Below are 15,182 nucleotides of genomic sequence, written 5' to 3' on the forward strand. Positions count from 1 at the left end.
AAAAAGACCACAAAGATCACTCAAAGCTCATCCAGTTCCAACCCCCTGCTATGTGCAGGGTCACCAACCACCAGCCCAGGCTGCCCAGAGCCACATCCAGCCTGGCCTTGGATGCCTGCAGGGATGGGGCATCCACAGCCTCCTTGGGCAACCTGTTCCAGCGTGAAGAACTCGTCGCTTAACACTCATATACGAGCACTGCCAGACATTGCCCCCTGGTTTTAGATGACGCAAAAGTATCACTCCCAGGAAGAACATCTCCATCAAGCTGGGCTTTACAACACTCAACAACTTCTCATTTTTCTATTTGCTGCTTCTGTGCCAGAGGAGCAGAGCTAACTGATGAAGCAAACGACACTCGAGTGGTGTTACTAATGTTCAGGAGTGACTTTAATAGACAACAGTAGTACCAACAGAAATACACTCTGAAGCAGCAGGTTTAGTGTCACTTCAATGCATACTGGGTGTGTGCTCGTGTGCTGCTGCTTTTCTACTTTGCTTCTCATGCAGAGAAAGCAAAACCAGCACTCTGCATTTGGTTTTTTTGTGGCTTTTTTTTTTTTCCTCCCTTACTGTAAAATAAAAAACAATAAGAGCTGGGTGCCGAGCAGAGAGAACAGAGAAGGAGAGCAGTGCTTTATGTCCTCGGCAAAAAAAGCAAGAGAAGGAAATGGCTGTAGGCTCAGCAGGCAGAGAAAGAGATGGAAATGCAGGCAGAGGAGAAAGGAAAGGCGCCGCCGCCTCAGATGATGGGATGACACAGAAAAGGCTGGTTAGAAATTCTGCCTCGAATGTGTTTTGAAAACTTGGGGGGTTTGTCTGAAGCAATTTGTGTGCGTGTGTGAAGCGTGCGTGCGCTCCATGGAAACGTTATGAGCTTCCCACGGCTGAAATATTGCTGTGGTTTTGGCTGCCGGAGCTGCAGCAGCTCCTGCGGGTCCCCTGTGCTGTGCTGCGGTCACTGCTGCTCTGCACCCACACAGCGTGGGCTGCCACGATGGGCTGCAGCCACCGTAGGACCCAGTGCTCCAATGAAGGTATCTCAGATGAGAGGCACGTTGACCAAAGGCAGCGTTTGGATTCTTGGTAAAAAAAAAAAAAAAATCCAAAGTTCGCCGCTGAATTTTGCTGAGGTTTTTCTTTTTCATCTTGGTTTTCCTGCTGGAAGAGGCTGGTTTTCTATCTGTTCGCATAACCGTCTTTGTTTCTCCCGTATCACACCTTGTCTGTGCTGTTTGACCACGCATCCATTATTGATGTGGAGCCTGGCGGAGCCTCATACATGCAACCCATTCCCAGATAGATCTTGGCAGCTCATGGCAATGCCAGGCAACCAACATACACCCAAAGCAAGCTCGGTTTCAGAGGTCAGCACTTCACTTCTCCGATACCTGACAGGCATGCTCAGCAAAAATGGTGAACTGATAACTCATATTTCAAGGCACTTGAAGCAGCCATCACCAGCATACGTTCTCCTCCCCCACTGCTCTGCCTGAAAGATGGTTCCTTAATGTATTTTTCTATAATAAACTTCACGTCTTCACATTTTATTCCCCACTTGAGATCTAAATCATCTCCGCCATAAATGTAAAACAACTAAGCCAATTGTTTGGTGGTGCAGGTTTACAATATATCATTACAATAATAATTTAGAGAGCTGGAAAGTTTGCTTTGCTATAAATTTGCTCAGCTCATTACTGATACTGGTGTGCAAAATAAGTGGGTTCCCACTGGAAAATGGGAGCAGCTGAAATCCACCTGAGAGCCACGGGTTTATTTTTACTGCTCTGCTGCATTCAGGAAAAAAAAAAAAAACCCAAATGGTTGTTACAGATGAAGCGTTCCAAATGACAGAGGAAAGGTCTCAAGTGTGCCTGAATCGGCCAGGCCATGTCAGACAGCATCTTATCTGGCTCAGAGAGAAGGCAGTCTGTGCATCACAACCCTCCTGAGCATCCTCCTCCCAGAGCTTGCCCAGCACACAGCACCCGTTGTGTGAGCACCGTGGGTGGGAAAGGAAAGCTAAAACTCCCAATGGGAAGGTGAGGGACGCAGAAGTGTGCACAGCTCGGTGTGGCAATAGAGAAGACAGTGGAAGGTTCAGAAGGTGGTCACCAAAGAGCAGGACCTACTTATGAGCAATGAAATCAGTGGGTCTGGAAATAAAGGAGGGGGTCGTTGGGATCCTCTGGGCCAAAGGGGAACTCGAAGTCAACAGGTAAGCTTTAGAAAAACTGAAGCGTTAATGGAGATGAATATTTCAGGCATAAAGCTCTTCTGGGACTGTACAAAACCAGGAGGCAGAAACCTCACTCGCTTCATCCATTTCACTCTTCATTATTACAACGAAAACGAAGGAGCTCCCACACTTTTCCCGTATTCCAGTGTGTTAACTAAAACTAACAACAGCTATTTGTTTGTTATTAGCCGAATCAATATTTGTACAAAGCATTTAGAGGCTCAAACGAGAGCTGCAAACAAGGTTTGAGCTGGAGAGGCACTTCATGAATTGAAGCTGTTGCTTTGGTTGCTGTTGGAGCCCGGAGCACTGAGTGCACTGTCCTGGGAGCTCTGCAAAAAAGCCTGGGGAAGAGCTGGCAGGGCTGCTGACGACTCTTTACAAAGCACAGATTCTCTGTCGTACAGCCCTGGGTGCTGCTGTAACCTTTACAGCCCCACATGGAATCACATCTGAGCTCACACAGCAGGAATAGGACACTGAAGCATACACTGCTGACTTCTGCTCAGCTCTGGACTTCGCGTTTGCCCTGAACTCCAAGTGCCAGGCTGTCACATAGGGGATGCAGCACAGCACGCTCACCTCTCCTCATGCTTTGGTGCTTTGCTCTGGGGTCTGCAAAGGCTCAGACCCAGTGCTCTGGCCCAGCTGGGATGATGCTGCACAGCCCACCCTACACCTGCGCTCTCCTTGCTCCTAGGATTGTGCTTTCCTTGTAGGAAAACAAGGAACACGAGTGAGCAAAGTCCAAGCTTGCACTAGTTAAAATTAAAGAGATGTGCACGGAAGAAGATCAGACAACATCGTGCTCTTAAAAGAACAAAGAGAATACACCAATGCACTCACATCTCTTATAATTAAGGGTGGAGAACTCAGAATGAATCCCAGCTCATACTGGGCCGGGGCTGTGCATGACATTGCCACTTTGATCCTTTCCTACGAGTCAAAAACCTATTCTTGCCATCATCTGTCCACAGCTCCGAGGAAAGACAGCAGGACATCTCTGTGGTCCCCTTTGCCCTCCCACCACCACCAGCAGCCCACAAAAGGTGCTCTGTCTCCCTGTCACTCACCTGCCACCCAGGACGTGGCTGTAAAATGCCATCATTGCTGGCTGACAAGCAGTGAGCGCTCCTTTGCTGAGACAGCAGCAGGAGGATGCTCCACTCACGGCTGCTTAAGGGCATCCTGCAGAAGGGATGCTCTACCCAAGAAGTGTGCATTTTGTGCTGGAGGAGAAGGGATAAGATATGAATGTATGACCATTCCAGCTCCTTTGGCCATTCTCTCCTTAAGAGCAACTCACAAGCACCATGTAACTATGTCATATTAGACAAGGGTATGAGATACAGAGGCACACAAAACAGGCATTCCCACCTTTAGAAAGCCAGCTCAGCTTCACGTGAAAGCTTCAGGAGGGAGCCAAGGCCACCAGAAACTCAGAGAAAGTGTACAAACTGTTCCCAGCACAGAGGATGTGCTGCCTCAGCTCATTGAGGTCATTTTTCCTCTTTCCCTGATTCACCTCCCCTTTTCAGATTGCTCCTGAAATAATCAGGCCGGACTGCAAGAATGGAGGCAAATCCCAACACGTGGCCTTCAGAAGATTAAAGACATCCTCATAAGCCTTCACAGAAGGACTACCAGGGCCTGAGAGTCAGTATGGACTGTATCATGCTATGTAATGAAAACAAGAACCCAAACTCCGCTTTTACCAGCAGAACTGCTTCCTAATCCCAGAGATGAGATTGGGTTGGAGCTTGGTGATCCCTGAGGTCCCCTCCAACCCAAGCCATTCTATGATTGCTGCAATCCCCCCTCCCACCCCCATCACCCACAGGAAAACCTTGCTCTGAGCCCAGCTTTGGGGACAGCACTTGCAGCGATGCAAAAGAGAGCTACAACAGTGCCAGGAATCCAATGGTGACTTGAGGGGCTTCCTAGAGCACGGAATCCACCAGCAGAAGCTGGAAATCTGGGATTAATGTCATATAAATATAGCACAGACAGACAAATACATTCGGCACACAGTGATCAAATCTCCATCTGCTGGGATAGCAATAAATCACATGCCCAAGGCCTCCACCTTCCAGCCCCAGAATTATTTCTACTCTACCAGTCTCTTTCATCAGGATCTCCATCTCCATGTAATTTATGTTCCCTCCTTCCTGCCTCCCCCCCCCTTCCTCATCTCCATACAGACAAATGGATTTGGGAAAGCATTTGAGAATTTCACTCTTTGGATAGTTAGAAATCTTCTAATTTCCAGTCTCACTACGCTCACGACTGGTTTATATCTATTTGATCTATTTCCATCTTAGCCCTTAATAGCTTTTCCACGTCTGATATTATCCCCCAGATGTATTTATAAAGAATCATCACCCAACCTCCCAAAGTCATTTCGCTATATTGACAAAGCAAAGCTTTCAGAGTGTGTTTTTCGAGGACAGGCCCTCACTCCCCCAAACTGCCTGATTCAACAGCTCTCCTCTTTCCTGATGCAATTTTAAGGTAATTTTTTTGACTAAGCCCATACACAACAGCTCAATCAAATTCTTACTAATGCTTCCTATACAGTGCTAATACTTCTTCAACTGCTGAAAGTACTTCTCCCGAAGCATCCCAGAATTACAGCCACTGTTTTCACACTCTCATCACGTTATCAGTTGTGAGTTACACCTGTGTGAACCAACACAAACTGATGCTGACCTCCCTCTTTCGTTATATCTAATCAGTGAATCCTCAGCCTGCAGAAAGAAGCCTTCTCCTGTTACTCCACAGGGCAAGACTTCAACTTTTGAGCTATTAAATCTAATCTCTTTTCTATTTTTTTTTCAGTTGGTGAGATAATCTGATTCTTTATGTGTGGTGATCTGATCCTTGTCTGGGTAAGTAACACCTTCTGCTCTCGAGCAGTCCACACGGTTGTGAGCATCTCTGCCATACACTTACTGCTGCTGAGACTGGCTTGGCTTCTGAAGGTGTCATCTGCTGGGTTGCCTTCCCAACACTGATCACAGTGTACATCCTTTGTGCCAGAGTGCAGCATCCCCATGCCTTTGGGCCCAGGCCAGCCACACACTGAAGGTGCTGTCAGCTGCTCTGCTATGCCATGGGCAAGTGAGGAAACAGCTAGAAAGAGGGAAAACAGTGGGATCTAGAGAAACGCCAACACTGGGTGCTCCTTGCAGCATGAGAACCCTCAAAGTGCTGCTGACTTCTGCACCATTAGCCTGTGGCATTAGCACAGCCAAAAAGGGTCTGTGCAGCCCCATAAGAGGGGGCTGAGAACAGCCAAGGCCTTGAGATAGACAGGGGAGAGAGAACAGGCAGTGGAGAAGAAAGACAAGGTGGGCAGATAGAGTTCCAGCCCCTCACCGCTGCCTGCAGAGCAGCCTTGATGGTGGGACAAAGCCATCCCCATGCTCCTCTGGATGTCACCACAGTGCTAAATGCTCACACTTCTGACTTGGGAAGGGTGAACAGCACAGGGCAGAAAGGGAAGGGAAGGTATGCCAGTTGTCTGAAGCATGCAGAAGGAAGAAAAGGAAAGATATGGAGGAGAAATGCATATTGTGAGGTGAAGGGCTGGTCATGGGGACGGTGACCCCCCAGGCACCCTACCCAAGTGAAGGTGCACACCAAACACACCATACTGGTGCCACTGGTGCACAGCAAAAGCATCATACTGGTGCACGACAAAAACACCACACTGACATCACGTTCCAGGCCCTTAGCTGTGCCAGGCTGCCACATGAAGGGCAGGAGGCCGATGCATATTGGGTTGGGGAAGCCTTCCTGATGGCTCACCAGGCTGAGAATGGACCCCTCACCTTCTGAGCTCCTCAGAGAGGTGCTCAGGCACCACAGGGACCACCACCACAGCCCTGCAGGATGAGAAATGCAGGTGTTTCCCAGGCAGAAGCTCTTATTTACAAAATCCTTGACAGCTTTTTACAGCAAACTCCATCTCTGCCACAACATGACTCGATCACTCATGCTGAGTTTATATTACCTTGCAAGATTTTTACTCTGTTTCCCAGGAAATCATCACTCTTCCACTCTCACAGCTTTCTGTGCACTGAAAGGGAGGCAGGTGTGGAGCAGTGAGGCTCAGGTCCTTATGCTTCTGCCTTCATAGCCCTTTTAAGCCCTCCATGCTCCGTGCAGGGCATTTATTGTGCAGCTCTACCTACAGCTCTATAAGCACTGACCCCACAGCCAGGGTTGTCTCAATGCGTGCCCAGGGTCTGGTTGCCACCACAGCCCCACACATGGAGACCCTTGTCCAGAAGAAAGCTTTGGCCACGGGGTCAGCGCAGCCCTCCTGGTCCCCTCCCATGCAGGATGGGGACATCAGCTCTTGGAGGGGCAGTTTACTCTGTCCTTGCTCAGTGCTGCCTGGGCACTGCTTCACCCTTGGGCTGCATGAGCACAGCGCTTGGGACAACTGTCCTGGCAAGGAGAAGCTGAGAACATTACCCTGGGAAACTTTTTCATCTTCCTTTTTCCATCTCAATGGGATTCCCAAAGTTTTGCACAAGTTCTCTTTTGACAGTTCTGATTTAAGGGTAACCTCCAAACCCATCAGAGGACAGATGGAGAAGGGCCCAACCCGCTCTCAGGGTAGAGACTGGGAGGAAGGGAGAGGGTCCTGTCTGGATTGCTGTCCCTTCTCACAGCATGCAGGATGAAGCTGGATGGATGTGCAAGCATGTCCTGGCTCACTCTGCAACAACTTGAAGGGCCTGCACCAGTTCTGGGCATTGCTGGAGTCATGGGAAATAGCAAAAAAGCTTGACCCTGCCATACAGAAACAGGCCAAGCAGCAACGCAGGGGATGAGCCTTTAATTAAATCACTGTGGGACGATCATAGGGTAAACACAAATATGCAGTGACTACATAAGAAGAATTATGAGGCTGCTACCACAGGCAGTGTCCAAACTATCCACCAGAGCAGTACTGGTGGCTGTAACTCAACCAGAACAGTTCAGAAAGACAATGGTAAAGCCCAAATTTTCTCTCCTGCTTTCCAGTCCGTGTCTGTGGACAAAGGACCTATAAAACCATGGAGTCATAAATTTCAGCTTTACCATGCTGAATGTACGATCCCACTCACTCACTCACTTTGAAAGTACCAAGAAAGATCAGTGCAAGGAGCTGGTTTTATTTCCTTGCTGCTCACCTGAACTTGCTGCCCACCATCAGCCCAGGGTATCATGTGGAAAAAAAGCAGACACCTAACTGCTATCAGCTCATTTACAGATCGTTCTTCTCCTGCCACATCTGTTTGCTAAGATCGCTGGATACCCAGCAACACTTTTGCTGTTATCTAGGGGATGTCCCAGATGCTTTATTACCCGTCCCCAAGGAAATGCATACAGACAAAACATGAGATGTTTGTGTATAAAATAAATTTCCAGCCCACACAGCTAGCTTGCTCGCATGAATTACCTCATGTGAAACAGAAAATATACTGGAGGCATCTGCAAGGCAAAGCACCAACCACAGCCATGGTGTCATAGAGACGAGGCTGAAAAGCTCCGTGAAGTGATCCGGTCTGCCTCTAAGGAGGCTGATCCCAGTGATAGGTATGTTGGAGCTGCAGTGTTGCAGGTGATGGAATGACCTGCCCTTCCCTCCAAAATGAGCCCTACAGCCTGCAGCACCGTACTGCCGGGGAGCTCAGCCTGCTGTTTGTTTTCCTCCTTCTTCTGAGAGGAATGGTGAACAAACAGACCTCTAGCCACAGCTATACATCACAGGAAAAAGGTTCTGTTCATTACTTGTTCTTGGCAAAAGAGTGTTTTCTTTTTCCTGCCTATGTCCTGCAAGCATCTGCGTGTCAGCACAAAGAAATCCCTTTCTTCTGGGGATCGATTGCACACATCCATCCCAGCTCTGCCCACTGCCATCTGGCACCACTGCCTTGCTACGCACCCTCACCTTTAGATTTAAAGATGGTCAAGCTGTTTGCTTGCACTGCTTGCCCACTTATTCTGCAAACACACCCATGTGCATTATGTAAGCTGAATGCCGTCGCATTTTCTCCCTTTGTTTCTGCACTTCCCTGTTCCAGCCTCTTTCTTTATTGTGCCATTTTCACCACTTTCCAACTTGCACTTTAAAATGAACTCATGCACCAGTCAGCCCTTCCAGCAGAGAACTATGCAGACATGTTAACTAAGACCTGAGCTAGATGAAAGAGCCATTTTTTTGTATTGCTATAAACCATACTCAAAGAGAAGACTCAATGGGAAGCTTTAATGCAAAGTCACCCACGATGTCCTTTTTTTTTTTTTTTTCCATTATTCTAGTGGAGAAAAATAGGAGGTTTTTGGACATTAACTCACCAGATCAAATGTAGGCAATCATTTTAATTGAACTGAATTGCACCCAGTCTCCACTGCCTACAGTGACTTCAGAGGGAGCCGCTACTGACAGGTCCAGAGGAAGGCATCTATGCTTAACCAGGATGAACTCAGTGTTCCCCAGGCCAGACATTCCTGGGCTGTGTGCAGGCCAGGCTGTGGAACATCATCCAGAGCAGCAAAAAAGCAAATAAACCTGAAAAGTGAAGGAGCAGCAAGTGCTATTAGGAAAGGGAGCTATTCCATTTGTTCCACCACAGGTGACCCACTTGAGGGTCATTGATGGGCTGTTCCATGCCAGGAGGTTCATGGCCACCTGAGGGTCACTGACGGGCTGTTGCTGCCCTAATCTTCACCTCTGCTCCTATAAAGCTTACTGGAAGCATCCTGTGGAGTTTCTCCCTGAAAGAGGGACTTTTTTTCTCCATGCTGCATTTAGATTTTGGGCCCTTTACCACAAAAAGAGCCAGAGCATTGCTTACCCTGTGTTGGCTGGCAGAGGGAAATGAGACCAAGGCTCCTTGATAGGCAGGCAGAAGTCAGCTTTTGGCAACAGAATGAGTTTTGTTATTCCTTCTCCTACCGCTTTGCACCCCACTGATGTCTGATGGTCATCCAGAGGCACTCACAGTTCCTTCTGTCCAGTTCTACACTTGGAGAGAAAACGTTTTCCCAAGTTGCTATGGAGATGACAGCAACTCAGGCAGCGAGCACAAGGGAAGAAAAAGTATTTGGAGCAGATGGATGCATACGAAGTAAGCTTATGTCTCTACCTAAGAGAACAAAGGGAAGTATAAAGATAGACAAGATTGGAACAGGACAAGAGAAATTATTTGTACAAATGCTGTTGTCATCAGTGTGAGTGAGCAGGTGTCAGCGAGGCTAAGGAGCAAAGAGAGGTGGCAGCTTCCAACAGACTGACGGTGCAGATGGGGAAAAAACTGAGCCATTTGGGTCCCATGATGAACAAAGGGTTTCGTGCTTGAAAACGTCTCTGGGATTTTTTCCAGATATATTAGATGGTCTAATTAAAGTGATTGATTCACTCCAGAGATGTGTCAAAATTTCCCTGGCCTTTCTCTGGTAAAATTCTTCCTGATGTAAGAACAAATATCACTCATGTCCCAGCTGAGGCCAATTAGTGTGCAGAGTGATCCATGTGCCTGATGGTCCTCCTGCACCGAGCAGTTTTGCCCTCAGTTCTGTGATATTTGATCTCCCTTATTATGGCTGCATAAGGCTGTTGAAGCCCTTTTTTGTGTGGAAGCAGAGCTTGGTGTAAGGATGTATGGCTCATTGGCGGCAGTGAAGCAGGATGTGTCCTCTGACATTATTCTTTTAGCTATTATATAACAAATGGGGAGATCCAGAGCCAGGAATGAAGCGTCTCCTTGTCGGTGGGGGCCTCATATCAGAATCCAAAGCACCCCACAAATGGATCAGGTGCACCCCAGCAGGCTGTGGGAAGCACAGAGCACAGGAGAGCGCTGCAATATGGCACCACGGGTCAGCCAACGTTTGGGAGTCACCCACCAGCATCTTCCACTGCAGATGTGTCAATCGGAGCCTGTGTCTGACCACGTTTGGCAACGGCCAGTGCAATGAGGCCGTGATCATGGCTAACCTTGACAGAGAGAGAGCAATTAGCGTGGCACACGTGGGGTTTTGCTCTGCATTGCACAGCTGTTCTGAAGCACCATCACAGGTCTGTCATTGCGCTGCGCCTCGCCTTTCCCTAAAACTGAGTGTGATACGCTCTTCGGGGAGAATATTTTAAGACCTAATGATGCACAGTGCTGCTTATTATCATCACCAGTGCAACACATATTAAATCAGTGTCATAATCCGGGAGCTTAACAATGAGAAAATCACCAGTGTTAGAAGGCATGAGAGTTGGAAATTACTTGTTACTGGAAAGGTACGTGTGAAGTACCGATGCCTTCCTCACATCTGTATTCATTACAGCAAATATTAACTGCCAAGGCAATCCCAGCACAGCAGAGCAAAGCCCCCAAAGGGTTCGGGACCCCATCTCTAAATGAAATACAAAGTTAGGAATCAAAGATCTCGTTATGCTTTAATACCAAAGGTGCCGGTGCCGTCGCGTGTCGCCCTGATAGACATCATCAATTTTGCTGGGAGCTGCACGTTGCCACCCTGGTGCCAAACCCCCGTGGAAAGGAAGCTGACAAAGAGCCGTCGTTGGGTACCTTCAAGGATACATTTAGGGAAGTGTTTTTTGAGAGGTGTGAGCCAGCCTGAGCTTAGCGGACGTAAATCTTGTCAGACAAATATGATTACTTCCTAATGGAATAACTATCACTCTGGATCGAGGAGGACCAATAAATTCCATAAGTCTGTACTTTTTTCACGCGGCTTGTCTCGATGTGGTTTCCCATGATGAATTCCTGTATGGGCTTTTAATACCGCCTTGTAGTTGAGGCTTGCAGAGCTGCCTCACTGCTCGTGCAGGGGTGGGGTTTAGGGAACTCACACCCCAAGAGATGCTAGCGCTCCATTAACTCCTCCACATCCCAAGCTTGATTTCTCCATCCCCTGAGATCCTGCTGCCCACTTGGACCCTGGGTGCCCTTACAGCAGACTGGAAGGTGTCCTGCTGAATGCTTTGGCACAGACTCCTAAACGAAGGGCAGAGAGATGTCAGTGTAATTCCAAGACAACTGTTAATTACATTGAGCACTATTGCATTCCTGGGGCACCGAGCGTCATTTCCAAGTCAGCCCTCATCCAGAGTCTCATGAACCTGATGATGTACACAGGTTTACTCTCCCAATACAAAGATCTCATTAAAATGAGAATGGGGCAGCCCGAAGCCTCTGAGTTAATGGCTGAAATAAAAGGGTTTGTAGGGAAGGATGATGGAGATGTTATTAGACGCTGGAGGGAGAGGAGCTGAGCCTGAATGATGGCACCAAAGACCACTCTGACCTTCAGACTGCCTCATCCCAGTGGCCAGGAGCCACCTTCCTCTGGGAAGAAAAACACACAAGGTGCTTCAGAGAGTCCTCAGTGGATTTGAAAACAGAATAAAAAACAGATATAAACATACAGAGCTTAACAGAGTTTATTTGGTTATTTAGTATGACATTGACAGCCATATATATTGTGCTGTTCTATTACTGCTCTGTCAAGAAATCCTATAAACTAATCATATTAAAATGAAGACCCAATAAAGTGAAATAAAAGTGAAATGCAGTTCACGTGGTTGAAGGTGGGATTTCCAGACAGTTTTAGACTTCTGCGACTCAGATGTGTTTCCAAACATTATTTTCTTGGGGTGAGAAGGGAGGAGAGAAGCAAAAATCGTTCCTTCACTGCCACCCACAGAAAGCCAGCAGCTTTGTTCAGTGCAGGGCATTGGCAAGCGGATCACGGGGTCTCCACAAGATGGAAGAAATCCCAGATAACTTCCTCTGCTGTGATCTGTGCTCATCCTCTGCTTTGTATGCCCCCTGTGCTCCTCACACGGCTTCAGCTCCCTGCACAGTTTAGCTAGAAGGAACACGTGGTTGGAAAAGGATGAAGAAAATCGAGATTCATGCGTTTATCTGAGCTTTCTCATCTTCCAAACAAATCGTAAGAGCAACAACCTTATTAATTAACGCCTGCAGAGGTGCACCCCCAGGCATGCAGTGACACTTTTAGCCACGGAGCTGGGCACAGCTTTGGATGAGCAGCAGCATCTCCCCGTGGCTCTCCCTGTCTTCAGTGGGACTGATATTGACACGCAGGGATGCTCTACAAGGAATCCAATTAACCCATGAGAGCAATGCATACACCCTGCAATTAGGGGACGTAAAAATGCAGGCAGGGGAGTGTGGGGGTTGTGCCAAGAGCTTTCATTCTGCATTGCTGTCAGCCGTTCAGTGCCTCCAAGCAGGGCTCTTTGTGTTCCAGCATTTCCCTTGCAGGGTGTGTGGGCTCTGCATTGTCCCATGGACATGACAGCGTCTTCCTGCCCTGCTCAAGGTGAGAAAGCTCCTCTGGAAAGACATTTTACTTCCTTAATTTGCATCTCGTCATTGTAAAACCCAAATGAGTGCAGTTGCCTTGCACTCATTTGGATGGCTGCAGGAAATGTGCAGTGCCAGAAGTGCCTTTTGTTGTCCCCTGGGACTGCTGAGCGTGGTTTGGGTTGGACAAGCCCTAAGCCAGTTTACATTCTCACCCTCAGTTTTTTTTCATCTAAATATATATATATATTTTCTAAATCTTTCAGCATTCTCATCTCATTTACACATTCCTCCTCGCTGAAGGCTTCAAGGTTAGCATAAAGAGCAAAAGGGAAAATGGAAGATCAAGAGGAAGACATCTAAAGAGCTACCCAAAGGCACGGGGTTGAGGGGGGCGGGAGTGGCTGGGGATATGCTCAGCTGTGCTGCAGCTGCCTTGGGGTTCAACCAGCAGCACCAGTACCTGGGTTTGCTGGTCCTTCTGTCCTGAACAGTTCCACCCTGCTCATTCCATGCTTCTCTGCCTGCACCCATGGATCTGTGTGCTGGGGTTACAGCCAGCACTGCTACGTTGCACTGGGATGCTTTGTCCCATGGTGGGCTTTGAACTCATTGAAGGCATCCCTGTCAGTGCTGGCAGTGCAGTGGATGCTGAGCACTACTTTCATTCCAGAGTTTCTACAAGCCTTGAGAATCCATGTGGCACTGGCCCAGAAATGTCACTTCAAACAATACTTTCCCAGTGACTCTATGGGCTGTAAGTCAAATGCAGATAGAAAACCCTAAGAATTGATCTTAATGCATTCAAAAGTGAAGGTGCCACGGTTCCTTTTAGTAAGGCAGCCCTGGGGTGGTGATGCACCAAGGCTGAAGCACGGACAGCCAGGAAGAACAGACTGTCAGCAGTGCTGCTGACAAAGCACAGCTTGGATTGACATCTTGGTTGGACTAAAAGATGAAAACGAGCATTTTGGCAACTAAAATTCGATTATGACAAAAGCAATTTGCACTTTTTCCTAGGAAAAAAAAATGCCCATCCATTCCCAGTGCAGCTACCATGGTTTCGTGAGGCTTTGCTCTGCTTTGTGCTTTCCCACCGACACTCCTCCAATCTCATCCTCCATTTTTCATGAAGTTTAGCAGTGGGAGCTGAGAGGGGAACTTCCCTGTGAGCTGGTAGGGGAGAAAAGCAGAGAAGAATGAAGATATAAGGAAGAAGCTCTTTACAGAAGGGGCGGAGAGGCAGTGGCACAGGTTGCCCAGAGAGGTGGTGGTGCCCCATCCCTGCAGACAGCCAAGGTCAGGGGATGGGGCTGTGAGCACTGATGGAGCTGTGGGTGTCCCCGTGCATTGCAGGGGCATTGGATTCGATAGCTGTTAAAGGTCCCTTCCAGGTCAAACAATTCTCTGGTTCTATGATCTTCTATGAAGACTGACGATGGTTTCCCTGGGGAGGAGCACGAGGGATGTAGCTGATGAGAAGAGGACGGGAGTGCAGTGGTTAAAGCTGTCTACAGGGCTCTCTGTTCTCAGGCAATGTTTGCAAACCCCTCTGGCTCAGCCTCTCATGTGCCATTTGCAAATATTTATGTCAGCAGGTTTCCTTTGCTGAGATATTTTGGGAGTGGCCGTTGGTTTTCATTCATTCATGAATTGTGTTGCCTGTGTTTGTGTGCCTGACCAAATATTTGCTTCTCGTTATTCATTGCTTGCAGTTCTTCCCTTTGCTGTTGGTAATTTGCAGCCCTCTGTTCTCCTTAACCTCCATCCTCAGGAACTGAAGGCAGTCCTGGGTGCCAGGTGTTGCACTTCATATCAAACAGCTGCAAACAAAGGGAATTTGTTGGGGAGAGAGCAGAAATGGACACGAAATGGTAAACACCGCAAGGAAAAGAGGGAGGAGGGACCACGAGGTGAGACTGCAGCCTTAAAGTATACTTGATAAATGAGTTTTCATGGGGAAAAAATAACCTGCGAGGAAAAGCACTCAAGAAGCTTTGTAATACCATAAGTGAATCACATCAGGGTTGTTGGAACAAAACCTTCCCAAGCAGGGAAGCTGCTCAGTGACACAGAGAGAGAGTAGAAACTGGGTCAGCTTGGGGGGAAAGAGGTGAAGCAGTAACAGGATCATGTGCAGATGTAAAAGGAAAGGGCAGGGCAGGAAAGGAGGAAAGAGAAGCAATCAGGAGATGCCATTCTGAGAGCAGGAAAGCTGTAAGAGGACCAGGGAAAATCTGGGTGGGCAGGGAAGGCTCCCAAGAGAGGACACCATGCAAAGCCTTTCATGTCTTTCCTCTGTCTTTGCAGAAAGCCAAACTGCTCAAGTAAGTAAGGCTAAGCACTGCACTTTTATTTATGGGGGAGCACTGAGTGTGCAGCTCCATCCCACAGAGGCAGTGCAGTCTGGGTACACTTAAATTGGCACTGATTAGCAGCAAATATGGACATTTCTTTAATATTAAGCCCCCAAACAAGTGTTGCATCTGCCAAATTACAGCAAGAAAACCCACTGCTTTCTCTCAATCCAAAAGGTGCTTTTCTTCTCTTTATTTAGCAAACTCTGCAGTCAGGCACAAGGTCCTTCTGCAGCACGT

At 47.9% G+C, this 15,182-nt stretch overlaps 1 long non-coding RNA gene across 3 annotated transcripts in view; it reads right to left on the reverse strand.

Annotated features, from left to right (window-relative positions):
- Nucleotides 1-11,686: 11,686 nt before the first annotated feature.
- The window catches only part of LOC107054686, a 52,913-nt gene continuing 49,417 nt past the window's right edge, over nucleotides 11,687-15,182 (reverse strand). For 2 of the 3 annotated variants that reach the window (XR_005840091.1, XR_001469198.3), the window contains exon 6: nucleotides 11,687-14,408. This is a non-coding gene — a long non-coding RNA (uncharacterized LOC107054686). The remainder of the gene's footprint in view (nucleotides 14,409-15,182) is intronic. The other variant, XR_005840090.1, reaches the window with a different exon arrangement.

This window comes from Gallus gallus, chromosome 15 (assembly GCF_016699485.2).
Source record: "Gallus gallus isolate bGalGal1 chromosome 15, bGalGal1.mat.broiler.GRCg7b, whole genome shotgun sequence".
Taxonomy (NCBI): domain Eukaryota; kingdom Metazoa; phylum Chordata; class Aves; order Galliformes; family Phasianidae; genus Gallus; species Gallus gallus.